The following is a 17,748-nucleotide window of genomic DNA, read 5'->3' on the forward strand; positions in this document are numbered from 1 at the left end:
GGGATGTCATCAATCGCTTTTCACATTTCAATAATCTGTCCATACGTTTCAACAACACTGGCTTTTCTGTTGGGTCTCTGTGGCGTCTCTAGGCTTTTGACAGATCCGTTTTGGTCACCAAAACACACACGAGTTGGTTGAAATGGTGAAATAAAAAGTAGGACAGAAGTTTCTATTCAAGCTAATATTTTAGCTTCATTCAACACTCAACAGTCTCCTCATTAAACTAAAATGTTCCATCTTTGGTGTGTTTGTACTGTGTTTAGTTTCTAATTCCATTTTTGGTTCATTTTAAAACACAGGAAAGGTTTTTCTTTACCTTGCTAACGTTCTCTTCTCTTCTCTTCTCTTCTCTTCTCTTCTCTCGAAAACAAACCAAACTACGAGGTAAAGTCATGTTTAAATGGAATAAGTTGTTTATCCTTGCTGTGTGAAACCACTGCCAGGTCCTGGGGGACCATGAACAGCTTGAAGTTTCTGTACGATTTACGAGCTCTGACAAGTTTTAGAAGTTCTAATGTGTCCCAGAGAGTCACTGTATAATTCATCTGAATCCTAACGAGGAGCCAGCTACTAAACTTCATGTTGTGTGACTGGTTTGGGCCGAAGCCAGACTGTGAAACAGCTCTGTGACAGATCCGTGGTGCTACATTGCAGTTTGAGCAGAACAGCTCAGTGTAGGCACGCTGTTGCCTGAACATAACACACCACTAATGCAGTGCAAGTATTTTCTTACCCAACCAGATGGGAATTTGTGTGCCCACGTTGGCTCTGAGAGTCGTGACAGAGCATTTCTTTTGACAAAGTGGGAAATTACCATTTACACAAAGGGATCATGTGATTTAAGATGCCACAGATTAGGGTACACAAGTTAATAGCAGACCCCCCCACCCTTGTGTTTTGAAGTTCAGCTGGCACTACCACCCGCATGTGTTCTGGTGTTAATCTGCCATGAACCAGCCAGCATTACGCCCAGAGTGCAGCAGAAGTGAGTGAGGAACAGGTGGCCTTGACTTTCTGGTTCCAGCTCTTCAGCTTCTGCAAGTTGAACAGTTTGTCAGACGGATTAAAGCTTTCTTCTGAGCAGCTTTATTGGTGCTTGAAAATAATCCTTAGCTGTGTTTATAAAAAGGCATCAATGAAAGGAGGGAATGTGGATGTGTAGGAATCTGCTTTTTTGCTTTGATCAGATGAGAAAATGTGACTTTGCGGATGACGCTCCAAGCACTGTTAAAGAGATAAATGAGACTCCTACAGAAAAATGTGAACAACAGCTGTCGTGGATAGTTTTATGAACAACCTCAGTTTGGAGAAACAGAAATAAGTCCTAGCCAGATTGTCAAGCTAATAGCTAGTCACTCTCAGTGTGGTCACACGTGTGTCTAAATCGTCGTCGTCGTCTTCCTCCGCTTATCCGGGTCCGGGTCGCGGGGGCAGCATCCCGACTAGGGAGCTCCAGGCCGTCCTCTCCCCGGCCTTCTCCACCAGCTCCTCTGGCAGGACCCCAAGGCGTTCCCGGACCAGATTGGAGATGTAACCTCTCCAACGTGTCCTGGGTCGACCCGGGGGCCTCCTGCCGGCAGGACATGCCCGAAACACCTCCCCAGGGAGGCGTCCAGGAGGCATCCTGACCAGATGCCCAAACCACCTCAACTGACTCCTTTCGATCCGGAGGAGCAGCGGTTCTACTCCGAGTCCCTCCCGAATGTCCGAGCTCCTCACCCTATCTCTAAGGCTGAGCCCGGCCACCCTACGGAGGAAACTCATTTTGGCCGCTTGTATCCGCGATCTCGTTCTTTCGGTCATTACCCAAAGCTCATGACCATAGGTGAGGATTGGGACGTAGATCGACCGGTAAATCGAGAGCCTGGCTTTCTGGCTCAGCTCCCTCTTCACCACGACAGATCGGCTCAGCGTCCGCATCACTGCAGACGCCGAACCAATCCGCCTGTCAATCTCCTGATCCCTGCTACCCTCACTCGTGAACAAGACCCCGAGATACTTAAACTCCTCCACTTGAGGTAGGACCTCTCCCCCGACCCGGAGTTGGCAAGCCACCCTTTTCCGGTCGAGAACCATGGTCTCAGATTTGGAGGTGCTGATCCTCATCCCAGCTGCTTCACACTCGGCTGCAAACCTAACCAGCAAGAGCTGAAGGTCAGAGCTGGATGAAGCTAGGAGGACCACATCATCCGCAAAAAGCAGAGACGAGATTCTCCTGCCACCAAACTCGACACACTCCACACCACGGCTGCGCCTAGAAATTCTGTCCATAAAGGTAATGAACAGAACCGGTGACAAAGGGCAGCCCTGGCGGAGTCCAACCCTCACCGGGAACAGGTCCGACTTACTACCGGCTATGCGGACCAGACTCACGCTCCTCTGGTAAAGGGAATGGATGGCCCTTAACAAAAAGCCACCCGCCCCATACTCCTGGAGCGTCCCCACAGGGTGCCCCTGGGGACACGGTCATAAACCTTCTCCAAATCCACAAAACACATGTGGATTGGTTGGGCAAACTTCCATGCCCCCTCCATCACCCTTACAATGGTATAGAGCTGGTCCACAGTTCCACGGCCAGGACGAAAACCACATTGCTCCTCCTCAATCTGAGATTCAACTATCGATCGAACCCTCCTCTCCAGTACCTTGGAGTAGACCTTTCCAGGGAGGCTGAGGAGTGTGATCCCTTTATAGTTGGAACACACCCTCAGGTCACCCTTCTTAAAGTTTGGGACCACCACCCCGGTCTGCCACTCCACAGGAACTGTCTAAATTGAGCTACGGCAATCATCAAGCCAATACCCAAACCAAAATGGGAGCCTTTAGTCTAGCTTACAAGTGGGATTATCGACTAAAGTGTGTTCTACTCATGGTTCTACTCCTCAATAGTAGGTGGGAACGCGTGACCGTTTGTGTTGGTATTCTGCAAAAGCGCCACACAACTAGTAAAATAAAAACGCTGGTGGGAGAGGAGCATATGGAGTTAAAGCAGGATGCAAAATGGCTGTAGGAAAGGATGACTACACTGTAGCACGGTACATATGCTATGTCCTGAACTGTTTGATGGTGTTTCTCACCACCCAGAAAGGGGAGTACTCGGTTGGTCATGGCTCAGATAAACTGGGATGTCGCTTACATGCAGAGAAGTTTGTTTTTTACCCACAAAATCTGGATTAGGAGTAGTCCAGTTTGGTTTGACTTCAACTGGTCTAAAGCATTAATTTGGGTTTCTCTCACTGCGTTTGAACCCACTGAGTGAGGTCACTGTCTTTAAAATGGCCGCCCATCTTAGTTCCGAGCTCTTTCCTGTTACAAAAACATTTTATTTTCCATTGTCACTCTTTGCACACCACGGCTGAGATGAAGTGAAGGTTTGATTCAGTCTGGTTTCCATTTGAACTTTTTAATTCTGGACCAGTTTTGGTGTAAATTGAGTTTTATAAAGTTGTGGCAATAGTAGGTTTTTGTAAACCAGCATAACATAAACAAACTCAACTGGAATAAATGACTTTGCTTCTCATTTATCTATTCTGCTTGATTTGCAACTTTTCCCCCAACAAAACATGTAACAACAAACACAATGAGAAGGTGAGGCAAAGCAGATGTTTACTAACAATGTCAAAATATGTATGTCATTAGCATCTTCAGTGTCCCAGGGCCAAAGTGGAAGGCAGCACGGGGACGAACATGGAACAGGCGGGACTGATGTTGCCAAACATGAGGTTTACCACTGATGTCAGCACGGATTTGGAGAAGAACCCAAAACACTGTAGCTCCAAGTCCAATGATGAGATGCAGCTCGAAAGACCCAAACATTTAGCCTATAACCAAAACCAGATGATGGGCCTCATTCCTAAAATTACATGAGATGATGAGGAAAATTAAATGCATTTAAGTTTTGATGAATTCACAAAGACGAAGGGAAAAAATCTGTAAACAGGTTAAAAAGGAAACAATAATGTTAAAGGTCAGAGTGAGGGCTAATGGGCTCGACACGCGGGAGGCGACATCGCCTCTCCTCCATTCATTTTCAATTAGACATGCGCGACAAAGCGATAATCGCGGGTCTCCCTCCTACTAAGCGAAACGCGAAAAACGTGCGTGTGAAATTTTGCGCTCATGCATGTGTCGTACACAGGCGACCCAGCAACGCCATCCCAGAAAGTTGAAACATTTTCAACTTTTCATCGCTGTCGCTCGGACGAGGACCAATCAACGGAGGTTTCATTTACTGACCAATGAGCGGACAGGATGCTCCGTACATCTCCGAGCAAACATGAAGGAGAAGTTGATTATTACTATGTTTTATAGTAAAATCAGAAGTAAGATTTCACATAACTCTAGCAGCACCTTGTGAAACATCATATCTACCGCTTTATTAACTCTGAACAGCTTAAATTACCTTAATTCCCTCCAACCTTACACAGCCAATCAAAACAACGGAAGTTTAGATTTCGCCATGGAACAGAACGCGTAGACGGCATTGCCGCTGGCCGCTGCCGCGGATCGCCTCTCGTGTGTCAGGTAATAAAAGCGACGGCGACAAATTTCACTGATCGCGGTCATTTGTCGCCTCCCGTGTGTCGAGCCCATAAGGAGGCAGGTGAGCGAGAATCTAAATCTGATTAAACTAAACTAAACTAAACTAAACTAAACTAAACTAAACTAAACAACTACACTACACTAAACTAAACTAAACTACAATAAAAACTAAACTAAACTAAACTAAACCAAACTGAACTAAACTAAACTAAACTAAACTACAATAAAAACTAAACTAAACCAAACTGAACTAAACTAAACTAAACTAAACTAAACTAAACTAAACTAAACTAGGTCCTGGGTATCTCAAGGATGTTGTAGGGCTGCCATGGTTGACACGTCTGCAACATTGCGTGGTCATCGGGGGCAGTTCCTGTGGAGTGGCAGACCGGGTTGGTGGTCCCCAACATTAAGAAGGGTGACCTGAGGATGTGTTCCAACTATAGGGGGATCGCACTCCTCAGCCTCCCTGGAAAGGTCTACTCCAAGGTACTGGAGAGGAGGGTCCCATCGATAGTTGAATCTCAGATTGAGGAGGAGCAATGTGGTTTTCATCCTGGCCGTGGAACTGTGGACCAGCTCTATACCCTTAAAAGGGTGATGGAGGGGGCACGGGAGTTTGCCCAACCAATCCACATGTGTTTTGTGGATTTGGAGAAGGTTTATGACCGTGTCCCCAGGGGCACCCTCTGGGGGACGCTCCAGGAGTATGGGGTGGGTGGGTTTCTGTTAAGGGCCAATCAGTCCCTATACCAGAGGAGCGTGAGTTTGGTCCTCATAGCTGGTAGTAAGTCGAACCTGTTCCCGGTGAGGGTTGGACTCCGCCAGGGCTGTCCTTTGTCACCGGTTCTGTTCATTACCTCTGTGGACAGAATTTCTAGGCGCAGCCGTGGTGTGGAGTGTGTAATCGATTTGATATTCGAGAGGAAAAGATTGATTACATTGGTAGAATAAAAACACCAGAACACATTGCTGTTTTTAAAAGAGAATTAGAAAATTATGACTGGAAAAAGGTTTATGTGGAAGACACTAATGATGCATATAATGCATTTCTAGACATATTTTTGTCAATCTATGACATCCATTATCCACTAAAAAGTTCTCTGAAAATCTCAAAAAGAAAAAACATGGTTGACAAAAGGTCTGGAAAGAGCCTGTAAAAGGAAAAATAAGTTATATAAGATTTTTTTGACAAATAGAACTAAGGAAAATGAAGACAAATATAAGAAATTTATAAACAGATTAACAACTATTTTGCGATATGAAAAGAAAAGTTATTATGAAAAGCTGCTTCAAAAATCTAAAAATAATATAAAGGCTACCTGGAGTGTACTTAATAAGATAATAAAAAATCAGAATAATATACGTTTTCCAACATGTATAGTAAAAGAAGGTAATGTAGTGATTAAGAATACTGAGAGCATAGTCAACAAATGTAATGATTACTTTGTTAATGTAGGTCCCAATTTGGTAAAAGAGATTTCTGTACAAGGAAGACATGATGACAACATTTTTTAATTTTACTTCTTATAAATGTAACTCAATGTTTCTTGGAGGAGTCTGTGAGAGTGATATTATAGATGTGGTGAGTAAATTTAAGAGTAAAAAATCCATGGATTGTGACGGCATTGATATATCATTAGTTAAAGAAGTTCTTGTCACGATCCGCCCCTGCCTTCCTGACTGTCTCTCTCCTGCCCTGATTAGTCCTTATTGTTGTCACCTGCCCCTCGTTAACCTGCCCATGTGTTCCTAATTTTCCCTGTGTATTTATACCTCCCGTCTTGTACCAATCTTCGTTGGATCATTGTATGTGCATGTGCTTGTTTTGTCCTGTCGCTCCCATTCCACCATTAAAACCGTTTTTATTTTTCATCCATGCCTGCTCTCCTGCCTCCTGAACTCTCCACCACACATGGTCTACCATCTCCACTCCTCCCAACATGACAGAATGATCCAACCAACCTGGACCTGTGGTGAGCGTTACATTCGGTTCTGGAGGATAATTTTTTTTTCTTTTTCTCCCATTTCAGCGGTGGGAGATTCCGGCCTGGAGTTTTGTTTTTCGGCGCATCCTACCTGTTCTCGGGGTGGTCGAGCCCTCTGGGAGATCCTGGCGCATCCTATCTGTTTTCGGAGTGGTCGGGGTCATTCTCCTCTCCTGCTGTTCTGCCCCGTCCTGTTTTTCACGGAAGCTGCTGTTTCCTGGAGCTTTTTGATGGAGGTAAAACCCCCTACGCACGCCAGCGTTCTTCGGAGTGGTAGGGCTGGTCTTCCTGCTCCATGTCTGCTTCCCTTCACCCGAGCCTCCGCCGATGGAACCAGCTGGATCGTGATGTGCACCTGCTCAGTTTGTCGAGTACCTGCCGCCGAGCTGTGTTTCCTCGCGTTGCTTCTGCAGTCTCATCCACTTCCTGGTCCATGCCTGTGGGGCCTATGCCTGCAGGTCCTTCATACTGCAGCCTCTTCCGAGTGCTGCTACTGCAGCCCAAGCCAGAGCTCATGGAACTCTCCAGAACCAGAGTTGTGCCGCCTATTTCAGAGGCCCCTGCTCTGCCAACCCAGTGTTCGAGTTTCCAGTGTCCGAGTGTCCGAGTTCCTGAGTCTACGTGTCCGAGTTCCAAGTGTGTCCAAGTTCCAAGTGTTCCAGAGTCCCCAAGTCAAGTGTTCCTGAGTCCCCGAGTCAAGTATTCCCGAGTCCCCGAGTCAAGTGTTCCCGAGTCCCCGAGTCAAGTGTTCCCGAGCCCCCGAGTCAAGTGTTCCCGAGCCCCCAAGTCAAGTGTTCCAGAGTCACCGAGTCAAGTGTTCCTGAGTCCCCGAGTCAAGTATTCCCGAGCCCCCAAGTCAAGTGTTCCCAAGTCCCCGAGTCGAGTGTTCCCGGCTCTCCTGTGTTATGTGGCCTTGTGGGCGTGTGGTATCCGCCCCTTGGGGGGGGCGGGGGGGGGGGGGGGGGGGCGACCATCACGATCCGCCCCTGCCTACCTGACTGTGTCTCTCTCCTGCCCTGATTAGTCCTTATTGTTCTCACCAGCCCCTCGTTAACCTGCCCATGTGATCCTAATTTTCCCTGTGTATTTATACCTCCCGTCTTGTACCAGTCTTCGTTGGATCATTATATGTGCATGTGCTTGTTTTGTCCTGTCGCTCCCGTTCCACCATTAAAACCATTTTTATTTTTCATCCGTACCTGCTCTCCTGCCTCCTGAACTCTCCATCACACATGGACTACCATCTCCACTCCTCCCAACATGACAGTTCTTCATAGTATCCTTCAACCATTAACTTATATTTGTAACAAATCATTTCAAACTGGAATTTTTCCAGATAAAATTAAAATTGCCAAAGTGATCCCATTATAAAAAATGGAGATAAACAGGTTATGTCAAATTATAGACCAGTATCTTTGCTGCCTACATTTTCAAAGCTTCTTGAAAAACTGTTTGAAAACAGACTAAATTCTTTTCTTGAAAAATATGATTCATTGAATGACCATCAGTATGGGTTCAGAAGAAATCGCTCAACATCTCTAGCAGTGATGGAACTTATTGAAAATATTGCAACAATTGTGGATAAAAAACAGATTGGAATAGGTGTGTTCATTGATTTTTAGTTTTTTATTTTTACTTTTTTTACAGTGTCCTGTCTGGCTGTGAAGCAAACAGAATTAATGTCTGAATGCTGGTAACAAGCCTTACAGATTTACTCTCAGGTGGAGCATCAAAGCGTCTGCTTTTAATGTCACGCGTGATACTTAAAACTTTGTTATTGTTTTTGAATGCTTTGTAATGCCGACCAGACATGGAATCAGAGGTGAAAGAGAAAGAAAAAGACAAAAGGTGGGAAGAGAGGGGGGAAGGGGGTGGGGGGTTCCACAAAAATAAACAATAATGAACAAGAGTCTGCTTCTAGACCTGCAGAAAGAAACAAGAAAAAATGCAAAAGAACAAAAAAAACAAACAAACAAAAAAAAACAAACAAAGGGACACAACAACAATACAACAAGATCAAGCTATCACTGCATACACTTGATGAAGAAATATATAATCAACATTGTTTAACTGAACAATCACACGATAACAAATCACAGTGCATTAAGTGCCCACCATAGTCTTAAGACCTGTGTTTAACGTGCCCAAGTCCATACTTATGAGAGCACCATGTGAGCACCTGTGTGTGTACACCACGTGCTTGTTTTTGTAAGGTTTCTCTATAGGAGCATCCAATAGAGAGTGTGAGGGACCACAGATCTGCCCCCCAAAGATGCAAAGGAGATGGGGGGAGCTCCAAGTCCCAGAGATCCAGGCACTGCCCCAGAACACAGGAACCCCAAGGAGACTGCTACCAGAAAGCACGCACACAGGCCCACCCGCAGCCTCCCACCCCCTAGCCGGCCGAGCCCAGGACCCAGCAACCACCCCCGCCGGGGACCCAGCAGAGCCCAGGGACCCAGACCCCACCAGGCAGCCACCGGGATTGATCAGGAAGACGCCAACAATCTTAAACCCCCTGACCCGGGAGCCACAAACACTCAGGCAGACCGAAGCACCACACCCCACACCAGGTGTGGCAGGGGGAGGGGGGACAAAGATCTATAAATATATAATCAAAAGAAGTCCCAGGAGAGGGGAGGAGTCAAAGGCCCCACCTGACATATACAGTCATACACAAACACAGTCACACACTCCCTCCCTCATGCTCACACATGCACATACAACCCAAGACTTTCAAAAATGCACGCCGGACACCCACTCATGCTCCCCATGCACACCCTATTCACTCTGGTCCCGGTACTGCTGCACATGGGGTACAATCATCACCGGTTACCAGAGTTTGACCCTTTCTGCTGGGGTGCTGATGAGCAGGCTCCCCCACCCAACGCTGAGCACAGCAACCCACCACCCCAGACCCCAACCGGACGGCCAGATTTCCCTCCTAGCCTCCAGCCCCAGGAAGCCTAGCAACAACAGAGGTGTGCTAAGACCCCTAGTTTAAAATGAACCAAAAATGGAATTAGAAACTAAACACAGTACGAACACACCAAAGATGGGACATTTTAGTTTAATGAGGAGATTGTTGAGTGTTGAATGAAGCTAAAATATTAGCTTGAATAGAAACTTCTGTCCTAGTGGTGAGCGGGCAGTGCGGGCATTCTCTGGCCTATGCCAGCTGATGCCATCGCACCACCCCACTTGCACCCACAGCCCTCGGTGTCTAAGTGCAGTTTAAAATTGAAGTGGGCACCGGCACCCGGGAAGAGGCTGAGAATTCCCCCTGCCAAGTGTCATTGAATGTGCTCACTCCCAAGGCCCTAAGTGTATGTTTGCGTGGAATGTCATCGGTGGAAGTGTATAAGGTGCAAATAAAATTGGGGGTCTAGGTTGCCACAGGAATGCAGAAATGGGGTCCATACCCGCATCCATACCCGCACTCCCCGTCTTGTCCATCCCCCAAGGTCCTATGTGTATGTTTGTATGATATTGTTCGGGAGCAGGAGGAGAGAAATATGCGGGGATGGGGAGGAATGGCTGGTTGGGCTTAGCCCTCCAGGGAGCCAGCTCCCCCACTGGCCCCAATAGACACCTCTGTTGTCAAATTGCCACCCAGGGCATGGAGACCCCAGCCCATCCTGCCAGGGCCCAAAGCAGCAGCATTACAGAGCCTCACGGAGTCCGAGGGCACCAACCCAGCCCCACCCCAGCAGAATATCTATGCCCATCCCTGCATTTGCAAATTTTCCAGAATATATAAGACATGGGACATCCAGGTAAGGTTGGGTCCTCCCCCTCCTGGACCTCCCCCTCCCCTGTGATGGGACAGCAGAGGAGCCAAGGTCTACCTGAGGCCCCTAAACCCGGGCCAGGCACTGCTGCATGTTCCTGCCTTCTTCCCGGCAGCATACATGTCAGGACCCGACCCCCAAGACCCCGCCCAGATCCCCACACGGGGCCGGTCACCCCCAAACCCCGAGCCCCAAGGCCCCCACTCAGTCCCGCTCAGGGGCAATGCAGCTGCCAGGCAGTGATAGGTATGGGTACCTTTGACATTTCAATCGATTCGGTACTAATTCCCGGTACCTAGGAATCGATCCCGGTACTTAACGGTACCAATTTTCGATACTTGAGTGTTTATTATTTGAATTCTCTTTTATAATTAAATATATATTTTTCTCAATATATAACAATATTTGATAAATATCACGATAAACAACATTCAACTGTTTGTATTTTAACATCGTCTTTTTAGTTTTATAAGCTGATAATTAAACTGAAGCAAACATCTTTACCATGAACTAAATTTACTGTGTATCTTCATTCTTTTTGCCGTCTTTTTTTATTTGATTTTTCCTACTGGCAAGTTAGAATTTCCGAGGAGAAAGTGAATGCACCATTAGCTGATAACAACGGTGGCAATGGAAGCGAACATATCAAGCTAACGTTATCTTTAACAGTTTATTTAACTACTGGAGCAGATTAAAACAATGATGCCTCACACTTAGATCATTGTAAAGTGAAGCCAAACTTTAGAGCGCATTCATGTTCTTCTAGTCGGAAATTTGGAGTTCCGAGGAGAAAGCGAACACACCATTAGCGAAACGGAAGCTAACAAATCAAGCTAACGTTATCTTAAACATTTTATTTACCTACCGGAGCAGATTAAGATGAGGATGTCTCACTTGGATCGTTGTCGCTGGTTTCATCATCACCCAGTTACCATCACATTTAGTGAAGTGGACCCAAGCTTTAGCGTGCATTTTTTGCATGCTGCTCTGTTTACAACTGGCTCGCAGCGAGCAACGACATAACGCTCTTGCACATGCGCAGCTGTCCTGGCAATTTTTCGTTATGAAGGACGGGCACCGAAACGAGGCACCGTTTGAAATGACGTGAATTGGTGCTCGGTCGGTACTATGGAATTCGGTCGGTACCTTCAAAAGTACCAAATTCGGTACCCATCCCTAGGCAGTGACCCATGGCCGCCGCCAAGACCTCCAAGGGGCCCCACTCACAACCGCCAATAGTCCACCCCCCGAGGCAACCCAAGCACCTCCAGAGGGGGGCAACGGCCCCCCAGTCCCAGACACCCCCCAGTGAACCCACCTCCAGGGAACATCCGGATACTCCAAACTCAGACCCCCCCCCCATCATCCCGCAGGACAACATCAACGGTCCCCCATCCTCGCTATGTGATGGAACCGATCAAAGGAGCCCAGAGAGACTGATTTGAAGTAGAAGCAAAGGCTAAATCAAGTGTAATATGATCCAACAAAAGATTTCTATACAGGTTAATGCAGAGAGTTTCTCTATTTTTATAATTCAAGAGGATAGTTTTCTTAGCGATGCATATGGCAGTCGTAAAAAGTAGCATGACAAAACAATTTTATGGAATAAAATGGAGCTAGCAGCCTTGAAAAATAACTTACTTGAGCGTCTTGTTGGTTCTGGTCCATTTTGCTGGTGCAGGTGAAACTCCCGCTCAGGATCAGGGCGGGTTTTAGCCAGGCTGTTAGTGCGCAGATGTGGCAGCCACACAGGAAAATCCACAGAGACGTCAGGTGGCCTCTGCTTGACCACCATGTCGTCACAAAAGGGGGGGTCTGTAATGTGAGGAAATATGGGTTTTCTGTCACAAAGGTGGTGTTGGACTCAGCTGTGTCAAAGCTGGGTCGCTGAGAACTTTCACCCACAGATTAAGACCTGAACGCCAGCGAGTCTGGGAGGAAACCATAACATCTGCCACCTGCGGTACCAGAAGAAGGAGTTCTCATGGACAAGTAGTCATAACAAGTCAAAACATAAAGTTTAAACTTCCTTTTCTTGTTTTGAATGTTAAAAGTTTAATCATCAATTTGCTCATTATAAATGTGTTTTAATCAAATGAATGACTATTATGCTTTTGGGTAATTATAAGAGATTTAATGAATCCATAATTAGATAATGTTGAGAGTGTTTGTTGCTGACCTTCACACACACTCAAGCACACACACAGATTCTCACAGTTAAACTCCAAAACACATTTGCGACGCACACGTTTGCTTTGAGAGGAGAAAGGTTTTTGGTAAGTTTCAGTCTTATGTTTTCAGTTCGTGCTTGACAACAAAAGAGAGAGGACGTGTGAACAACCGCTAACGGGGGCACAGAGCCCATTGGCTCAATCCCCCCCCCCCCTCTCTCACGCTGTTTCTGCCAAGCCAGGCAGAATAGCTGAATCGCGACTTCTAACGCAGACTCATTACAGAGTCTTTTGATTTCTGAGTGAATTAACTTAAGAAAGCGCATCGACAAAACGCTCTACCATCCACGTGTACCGAGGGCAACTCTGGACCGGTTCCGTTCGACACCTACGTCTCCTGTCAGCCGCCGGTGTCATCTGGATGAACCACAACATCCTCCACGGCCCGGATCCGAAAGAGGGTCCACAAGAGTTCGGTGAGACAGAGCACGGGTTTTAGCGTTTGATGCAGTTCTCTGATAAGACCTAAGTTTATCCAAACCATCACTTCACTCAGACACCTGTTTCTTCCTGAAGCAAAATCAGACTCACACACGCATTCATGTCACGACATTCTCAATCTTCATAAATTCACCAGAAGGTCTATTTGAGCAAGAACATCATATCAACTGTTAAAGATTGTCCCACAAAGTGCCAATGTTGATTGTTATTTCCTGTTTGTCAATTTCAAAATTAGTTTAATTTGAAGAATTAAAACTTTTAATTGTCAAACTGGTTTCCTCATTGAACTGAAACACAGACACACAGATATTATCGTCAGTTTATCGATGAAAACAACCTTTGAGTCTTCTTAACAATATAACTGAGTAAAGACAGTTTCTCCTTACAATATAACTGAGCCAGTCAATATTTTCTTTACAAATATGGCTGAGCCAGCCAAATTTCTTTACACGAGCGCACCCCAAAGAGGTTTGTTCCCGCCCAGTCCCACAAGTCCTTTCCAGTCTATTGGCTGAGCGGTTGCTAGGAGATATTACTTCCAAGTTTTGAGCGAGAGCAGATGAAATCCGTGAGAGCATGGGACAGACTTGTGGGAGGAGTTTTGATCCGTGCAGAGAAAAAGTTGTCACGTGAGAAGACAATACCACTGTAAGAAGGTTAAATCTGAGCGCAGAAACAAAGATTTGAAGGAGAACAGTGAATTTGAAAGAGAGCAGAAATTTTGAGCGCAAGCATTACAAGTTTTGAGAGCAATAATATAAAATCTTATTCTGAAATTAAAAAGTTGGTCTCTTGATATGAAATTCTGCTCTCAAATTGAAAGTTCAAGTGCTCAATTTCTGGCACTTTAATTCTTCCACACCTCCAGAGTGCCAAAACTCCCAACAGCCGAGCGAGCAGAATCAGAAACCGAGCGCGCAGAAAGGCTGCCACACACGCAGTGAGGCTGCCGCACCGAGCGCGCAGAAAGGCTGCCACACGTGCAGTGAGGCTGACGCTTGCATGTTTTCCTCTGCCGTGTGCTCGTTGGCCAATGCGCGCACGCAGGTTTGTCACTTGTGCACATCCTTGTGCGCTCACAGACACAGTTTGCTCCCTCTCAGTGTACAAATGACCTCCTCGCCATGTATATTTTCACTTGTGAAGTTGTAACTTCCACGCGCGAGTCCCGTTTGCACGCTCGATGTGGACAATACGCGTGCACGGGTTTTGGCGGAATTCTGACGCCATACATAATGATCCAGAATTCTTTGTAGAACTCTGCTGGAGACCCGTCTGGACCTCGAGCTTTCCTATTAGTCATGGATTTAAGGGCTTCCTGGAGCTCCGCTGATGTTAGTGGCGAGTCCAGGACTGTAACTTGGCTGTCTGATCATTTAGGAAGTGTTATCCTGTCAAGGAACTCATTGAGCTTGTTATCTGATGGGTTTATCTGTGGTGAGTACAAAGTTTGGTACAATTCTCTGAAAGTGTTGTTTATGCTTTCAGGGTCATAAACTATATTCCTGATTGAGTCTTTAACAGCAGATATGGTAGTTTTCTCTTTATAAAATTTTAACTGGCTAGCTAAAAATTTACCTGATTTATTACTATGTTAAACGTTTTCTATTCGTAGTCTTTGTACTAAAAATTGTGTCTTTTTGTCAATAATTCCATGAAGTTCTAATTTAGCTTTACGTAATTTGCTCATTAACTCTTCTGTGGATTTCTCAAAACACTTAACGATTTCTTCTAACTCCTGAATACGTTTGGTTTCTGTTTTTTTCTTATGTGATGAGAAAGAGATTATTTTACCTCTCATCACTGCCTTCATTATTTCATAATTTTTTCTCTGTACTCTCCGAACACTTGGACTGTCCACTTATACTTGGAGGCGATTTTTATTTTTGGATGAACTCTTTAACAGACAGGCTCTGTACAGCTGGGACTCAGCGCAATTGGCAATCCACTAATATATTTAAACATTACATGAGTGATTACGGGCTTTGTGATGCATGGCGATCTCTTCATCCTAACCATAGAGAGTATACTTTTTTTTTCCACACGTCCATCACTCTCATTCACCTTTGGATTATTTTTTAGTCAGCAGCTAATTTTTGGCTGACATTTCAGACACTGAGATTCACCCCATAGTTGTCAGCGACCATGCTCCGGTTTCTTTTACTCTGGTAAATAAGAAGACAATCCCACCAAGCAAAAACTGGAGGTTTAATACATCACTGCTTAAAGATGAAGGTTTTATAGAATTTTTTAAAAAGGAGTGGGCTTTATGTTTAGAACATAATGACCTGCCTGGAACATCAGCATCTGTTCTCTGGGAGGCAGGAAAGGAAGTGTTGTGTTCATTGATTTACGCAAAGCCTTCGATACGATAGATCATTCTTTACTGTTACAGAAATGTGAAAGATTTGGTTTAAGAGGTGTTGTACAACTTTGGTTAAATAGTTACTTGGAAAGAAGGTTCCAATATGTGAGTATTAATAATATGAAATCTAAACTTAGAAAAGTAACTTGTGGAGTTCCGCAAGGATCGGTGTTGGGACCTAAGCTATTTGTACTTTTATTTGTACAGCTAGTGGTATTTCAAAATATGTGATGTTTGCTGATGATACAAATTTATTTTGTTCTGGAGATAACATAAAGGAATTACTGAAAACAGTGGAAACAGAACTGATGAAGTTAATAGATGGTTTGTATTTAATAAATTATCACTGAATGAAAGTAAAAAAAATATGTTGTTTGGAGGTATTAAGAGTAATGTTGAAGTAAAATTGAATCTAAATAATGTTGAAATTGAAAGAGTATATGAGACTAAATTTTAAGGAGTAATAATTGATGATAAACTTTGTTGGAAGTCTCACATAGATCATGTGAAACAGAAATTTTCTAAGTCTAGTTCTATTCTTTATAAAACAAGAGATTTATTGCACAAGAGCTGCCTTTATTTACTGTGCACTTCCCTTTGCTGTCATGTTTTGGGGTAAGTGTCTAACCCAAGACATAGAGAATCAGATTAGGAGGTGAGGTAAAAGTAAAACAATAATCTTTATTTATGATGAGGAGAACTAAGGGCGCACTGGCAATCCAGCGGATGGTGAAAACAGGAAGCAGTGTCTAGAGGAAAACAGTTGAGTACTGGGAATTGTAGTCCAGAGTAAATGTTTGTAGGCAGGACTTACAATGCGGATGTTCAGGATGAATGTGGAGGGGGAATGAGCCTGGGTGATATCCAGAGGAGAAATGTAAACAATCCAAGTGGGTGAGTGGAGTGGAAGAAGATGATGATGATGACGTGGAAACGGAGAGGGAGCATGATCACGGTGGAGAGCGGGATGGCTGAGCGGAGTTAGGAATCTAGGCAGCGAACCGGAGAATAATCCTTTCTTTCCAAGAAGGGAGAGGATCCAGAGGTGAAGGAAGCCTGAGGGTAAGTATCCAAAAACGAGTTCAAGGTTAAAACAAGTTCAAAATTTTCACAAAGTCAAAAATTAGGTTCTAGAGTTACGAAGGGCTAGAGATTACCAGTCAGTAGTTAATCATCCGGCGTCGAGTCAGGAAAACCATCCTCCTTATAAAGCCACCCCACTGATCAGGCTGATGAGGATCAGCTGCGCTCCCTCTCCTGCAGACAAAACTCAAAGATGGTGTATGATGGGCAGAGTACTCACCCCGGTTCATGACATTTGCTTGCCTTATATGAGTGATTGTGTGGAAATTTGGGGGAAAACACACAAACATATCTGGATTCAATTTTTAAATAGCAAAAAAGAGCTATTAGAATAATAAATAAAGCTGGATATAGGGAGTCCACAAACCAATTTTTTGTAGGATCAGCTATGTTAAAATTTAAGGACATTATATATCTTAAAACTTTAGAAATGATGTATAGAGTGGTGAAAAAGAATGTTCCAATTTGTATTTTAAGCATGTTTAAATTAAGAGATGGAAAATATGATTTGAGGGGGTCTTATATGTTTGAAATACCTAAAGTGAGAACTAATGCTAAGTATAGATGTGTGTTGGTTTTGGGAGTGAAGTTATGGAATGGACTTAATGTTGAACTGAAGATGTGTTATTCTTTGTCATTTTTCAAGAAAATTTTAAAAATTTGCATCTTCCAAAGTTATAGAAGCTTAGTTTGATGTCTAACCTTGTGTTGATTTGATTTCTTGATTTATTATTGTTTTTTCTTTAAATGTTTTGCATCTTATCTATCAGCCCTACTGTTTTTTCTCTTGGCTAAGGATTTGATTATCTCTGTGGGAGTTAAGGATAGGCTAATTATAGGCCACTAGGCTTCAACCTATTCCTTTTTTCGGTTGCTTGATTACTTTTATGTAAAATTGATAAATTGTTGTTGTTGACCGAATAAAAATATCTTTCTATCTATATTTATCCATTAACCCGGATGAACCTAATCAGTTAGTTAGGTTACAGGCTTGTCTTGAAGACTTAAAAAGTTGGACGACTCAAAACTTTTTGCTTTTAAATCAAGACAAGACGGAAGTTCTCATCTTTGGACCAGAAATCCAGAAAAGGAAATTGCTTAGTCAATCACCTGACCTGAATGGCATTACATTAATCTCCGAGAACAAAGTAAGGAACCTTGGTGTTATCTTTGACCAGGACATGCCCTTCAAATCCCAAGTTAAACAGGTTTGTAGGATTTCCTTTTTCCACCTTTGGAATATTGCTAAGATCAGAAGCATCCTTTCCAGGAGTGATGCTGAAAAACTAGTTCATGCATTTATT

At 44.4% G+C, this 17,748-nt stretch overlaps 1 long non-coding RNA gene across 1 annotated transcript; it reads right to left on the reverse strand.

Annotated features, from left to right (window-relative positions):
* Positions 1–16,022: 16,022 nt before the first annotated feature.
* On the reverse strand, positions 16,023–16,439 carry LOC139069918 (uncharacterized). The gene is made up of 2 exons (XR_011520589.1): positions 16,176–16,439; positions 16,023–16,110 (listed from the first exon to the last, which is right to left on the reverse strand). It is a non-coding gene; the product is annotated as an uncharacterized lncRNA (long non-coding RNA).
* Positions 16,440–17,748: the final 1,309 nt, after the last annotated feature.

The sequence above is a fragment of the Nothobranchius furzeri genome, chromosome 5 (genome assembly GCF_043380555.1).
Source record: "Nothobranchius furzeri strain GRZ-AD chromosome 5, NfurGRZ-RIMD1, whole genome shotgun sequence".
Lineage (NCBI taxonomy): Eukaryota > Metazoa > Chordata > Actinopteri > Cyprinodontiformes > Nothobranchiidae > Nothobranchius > Nothobranchius furzeri.